Source organism: Myotis brandtii, unplaced genomic scaffold (genome assembly GCF_000412655.1).
Source record: "Myotis brandtii unplaced genomic scaffold, ASM41265v1 scaffold634, whole genome shotgun sequence".
Lineage (NCBI taxonomy): Eukaryota > Metazoa > Chordata > Mammalia > Chiroptera > Vespertilionidae > Myotis > Myotis brandtii.
In genome coordinates this window covers 396,172-401,264 of record NW_005370427.1, presented here as the reverse complement: position 1 = coordinate 401,264, position 5,093 = coordinate 396,172, and the positions used below count along the sequence as shown (strand labels likewise).

The 5,093-nt window shown below is 56.1% G+C and overlaps 1 pseudogene; it reads left to right on the top strand.

Annotated features, from left to right (window-relative positions):
* The window catches only part of LOC102240896, a 79,133-nt pseudogene that overhangs the window by 59,423 nt on the left and 14,617 nt on the right, over positions 1–5,093 (top strand).

Genomic DNA, 5,093 nt, shown 5'->3' with positions numbered 1-5,093 from the left:
TAAAATTATTTATTTATCTAAGATGCACCTACACTGAATTTATCTGAAAAATAAAAAAGTAGATATTAAGAAAAAAATTGTAAATGGAAGATTATAAGAGAGGGTTTCACGTGCCAGCAAAAGTTATTGGTGTGCCATGTTTGGCACGTGTGCCAGGGGTTGCCCACCCCTGGTCTAGTGGGATGTCCTCCTGGCTGTTACGACATAGACCTTACCCCTCTCTTCCCTTCACAGCTTGCTTTTCCATCTACTGAAGAGGCCGGCGCCTTTCCATGTAAGTTACCTCCCATTTGCTGTGTGTACCCCAGGATGTGATTTAAATGTTGCTCTACCCTGAGTTTCCTGTGAACTTGTAGTTGAACCCAGAGGCGCCGGTTATCTGGGGCAGGCACAGCTTGTCCGGGTGGTGTGCATTTCCAGTTGTGCATGTCAGGAGCCCCCGTGTGTGGGCGTGGCCCTTTGTGAAGTCAGCTGCTGGGGAGTCACTGGGATCGAGTCGCCCACTTACAGAGACAGGTCAGCATCGGTCAGCGTCACTGGTGACTGTAACCCACGGTCACCGCATCCCTAGCTTTTCAAAGAGCATTTGATTCTATTCTTCCTTCACTTGCTAGTCGGCCTTCACCATGGAGAGGAATGTCGACGCATCGGTGAGCGGTCAGCTCCGAGGTGTGAGCCGCTGCGGGGTAAGTGTGGGCTTTCCGCTGACCAGAGTCCCAAAAAGGGACGTGGGAGGTTCTCTTTTTTCATGTCATTACGACTCATGTATCTTCATGTTGTTTTTTAAACATATTTTTATGATTTCAGAGAGGAAGGGAGAGGGAGATAGAAAGAGTAACATCAATGATGAGAGAGAATCATCGATTATCTGCCTCCTGCTCCCCCCACACTAGGAATTGAGCCCGCAATCTGGGCGTGTGCCGTGACCGGGAATCGAACCGTGACCTCCTGGTTCATAGGTCGATGCTCATCCACTGAGCCATGCCGGCTGGGCTGTATGTTCATGTTTTCACAGTTTCATTTGGCTTTCTGAATCGTTCTCCTCTATTGGGTTGGCATGTGTTTCTAGGGTGTCTGTGCTAAAGTCTCGTCATTTTCCTCACCGTCTCCGCCTACCTTCAGCTGCCCTCCGCCTGCAGCTCCCCTCCATCTTCTCCCTTTACACACTACATATTCTGCCTCTGGTCTTATCTGTAAGTGTTAACGCACGAATTGAATGCGGCCTGTCTTGGCAAGGGCACATGAAATGCTTTTCCTGGAAAACGTGTTTGCTCCTTCAGCTGGACAGTCATCGCTTATGCAGTGAACATCGCTGTGCCAAGGACTGCCTGGCATGGCTGCCAGCAGCAGGTCCATTATTTTAATTGCCTTTAACTTATAATCAATAGTTACTGCTTTCCAGAGAAGGAGACTGCAGAGCTCAGCAGGCACAATGCGCCGTGGGCACCCACTCCTGCGGCCACGGCCCAGATGCAGCCAGCACCCTCCGCCACCAGCCTCCGTGGGCACCGCCCGCTCCCATCGCTCATCCCCTGCCTAGCCATGTCCATTGAAATGAAACGCTGAAGTGGCAGCAAAGCATGACTCAGCTTCCCCAGGAAGTGGCCACATCCCCCTGTCTGTGGGGGAGCGGGGTGGTGGAGCATGGATGGAGGAAGCTGCGATCAGGCATGAAAGCCTCAGGTGTGCCCTGGCATTTGGAGAAAGGCCAGGCCAGCAGGTGAGGTACAGAGGCCCTAATGGGAGGGGAGCAACACAGGGGAGCCACGCTCTGACACTTTCCACAGGCGACAGGGGAGCCAGCGACGAGGGTTAAACAAGGCCACACGGTGGCATCGGACAAAAAGCTTCTGATGTGGGGTGAAGAGAGACAGACGTTGGGGCCAGAACGGGGAAGGAGGGTTCATATAAACAAATAGAGCAGTGAAGTAACTACAGCCCCGCTGTGCCCCAGCATATCAGCGTGTGTGTGTGTGTGTGTGTGCGCGTGTGTGTGTGTGTGTGTGTGTGTGCGCGCGCGCGCGTGTGCACAGACCTGGGTGCAGGTCTTTCGTGCAAGATTTTTACAACAAATATTTGGAAAGAGATTAAATTGTTAAGAATCAGGGGTTGGTAAAATAGACATGCTACAGTTCAGCTTTGTGAAGCCATTGGATTTGATTTCTAAGATGTACATTTAGTGACAAAATAGCATTCACATTAAGTGAGGAGTGCACACCCAGGTGACACAGTCCTGCCACATGCAGACACACGCTGGAGGAACACGGAAACATCATCTCAGGCGACTACATATCATTCACATGCTGTGTCTGCTGGCCCCGTACAGCCTCTGGGGACCCGGCTGTGTTGCTGAACCAGTAGCATCTAAAATCAGCAAACCACAATGATTTTAGCCACAGAGAGATGAGTGTCTCCAAATACGACCTAAACCCCCTATTATTCTAACACAAAGCATTTCTAGCTGAAATGGACAATGACTTAAGCACCAGACAAACATCACGTTTGCTCAGTATAAAAAGACAGCTTTCCACCCTGGCCGGTGTTGCTCAGTGGTTAGAGTGTTGGCCCGCTACTGAAGGGTCTCAGGTTCGATTCCCAGTCAAAGACATGCACCTGGGTTGCAGGTTCAATACCAGGCCACAATCGGGGCGAGTGTGGGAGGCACCCAATCCATGTGTCTCTCACATCAATGCTTCTCTCTCTCTCTTTCTCCCCCTCCTTGCCCCCTTCCACTCTCTTTAAAAATCAATGGAAAAGTATCCTCAGGTGAGGGTTAACAAACAAAGATCACTTTTCAGTAACAGACAATACAGGCCACTAACGCATCATGATTTATTTCAGAAAGTGCTTCTCATGGCCCTGGCATGTGAGGTTCTGCACAGCCTCTGACCACACCTCTGTGAGGCCCAGAGCTCAGCAGGTGGCAGTAAAACAGGTGAAATGAGTGTTCACACCAGAAAGCAGGTCCATGAGACAAGGCAGGTATCCTATCTAATAAAAGACAAAAAGGGTAATTAACAGTACCTCCGCTACGCTTCCCATTGGCTAATCAGGGTGATATGCAAATTAATCACCAACAAAGATGGCAGTTAATTTGCATACTAGGCTTCAAGCGGTGGAGCGAAGCCAAATGGCCCCGAAGCCAGCCGAGCAGCAAGGCCTCACGCCCCCAGGATCAGCGGAGCTGCGAGGCCTCACCACCCCGGGATCAGCAGAGCCTCAAGGCCTCACGGCCCCGGGATCAGCGAAGCCTGATGGAAGCCCTGTGTGTTTATGCACCCTGGGGGTGCAGAGGTCCCGTCCTAGGCAGAGGCCGATGGCACAACTTCTGACTCTGAGAAGTGGCCTGGGGGCTGGAAGGCGGCTCCTCTGACCTCAGCGCTACCAATCCACCAGGAGAGGAGCAGAGAAAGGCCAGAGCCTCCCTCAAGGTGACCCGAAATCCCCACCCACACCAGGCAGGCTGCTAGGCCTGTGCACGGAGGGCTCACCTCCAAGCCCAGCCGGTGGCCCCGCCGCAGCCATGGCACTCCTGGGTGCAGGCCCCGGTGGACACGGGGTGGTGGCAGGGGCACCTTGAGTCCTGGGCTCCTTGCCTGCCTTCCACGGCTTCCTCCTGCTTCAAGGCCTCACCCTCCCCTGGCCTCCTCCTCCCCAGCGCCCAGAGAAGCAGACCCACCGAGGGAGGGCGCTCCCCGCTGGCTGAGGGGGTGAATGGAGCGGGCGGGGACTCCCGGGTGAAGGGTCACCTTGGGGAGGAGTCCCAACACCTCCACGCCCCGCTCCTGTTCAGCAACATCCCCGAGATCGCGCGTCTGCACAGCGGGCTGTGGGGCAGCGTGATGGCGCCAATGGTGGAGAAGGCGCTGTGCACACGGGCACTGCTGCAGCCCGGGGCCTCCTCAAAGGCTTCGAGATGTTCGCTCCCTCTTCAAGCCCTACATCCGGTACTGCATGGAGGAGGAGGGCTGCATGGAGTACACGCGCAGCCTGCTGCGCAGACAACGACCTCTTCTGGGCCTACGTGACCTGGGCCGAGAAGCACCAGCAGTGCCAGCGGCTGAAGCTGAGCGACATGCTCACCAAGCCCCACCGGCGGCTCACCAAGTACCCGCTGCTGCTCAGGTCGGTGCTGAGGAAGACGGACGAGACACGTGCCAAGGAGGCCGTCATCACCATGATCAGCTCCGTGGAGCGCTGCATCCACCACGTGAACGCGTGCATGCGGCAGCCACAGGAGCAGCAGCAGCTGGCCGCCGTGGTGAGCCGCATGGACGCCTACAAGGTGGTGGAGGGTAGCAACGACGAGGTGGACAAGCTCCTGAAGGAATTTCTGCACCTGGACCTGACCGCGCCCATCCCTGGTGCCTCCCCAGAGGAGACGCGTCAGCTGCTGTTGGAGGGCAGCCTGAGGATGAAGGAGGGAAAGGACAGCAAGGTGGATGTGTACTGCTTCCTCCTCACGGACCTGCTCTTAGTGACCAAGGCAGTCAAGAAGGCTGAGGGGACCAGGGTTATCAGGCCACCACTGCTGGTGGACAAGATCGTGTGCCGGGAGCTGCGGGACCCTGGCTCCTTCCTCCTCATCTACCTGAACGAGTTCCACAGCACCGTGGGGGCCTACACATTCCAGGCCAGCGGGCAGGCTCTGTGCCGGGGCTGGGTGGACTCCATTTACAATGCCCAGAACCAGTTGCAGCAGCTGCGTGCGCAGGAGCACGCGGGCAGCCAGCAGCACCTGCAGAGCCTGGAGGATGAGGAGGGTGGGGAGAGTAGCACTTCCGCCACCAGCTCCCCCACCATCCTGCGCAAAAGCAGCAGCAGCCTGGACTCCCAGCACTGCGCCTCAGCCAGCTCCACGGAGACCCTGGCCATGGTGGTGCTGGAGCCCGGGGAGACGCTCTCCTGCTCTCCTCTCCCGAGTTCGAGGGCGGCCCCTTCAGCTCCCAGTCGGACCAGATGTCCCTCAGTACCACCGCCTCATCTGTCACACTGACCAGCGAGCTGCTGGCCCTGGGCCCCGGGGACAGCCGCTCCTGCTCCATGGACTCCGCCTACTGCACCCTCTCCCCCACCTCCTTGCAAGACTTTGC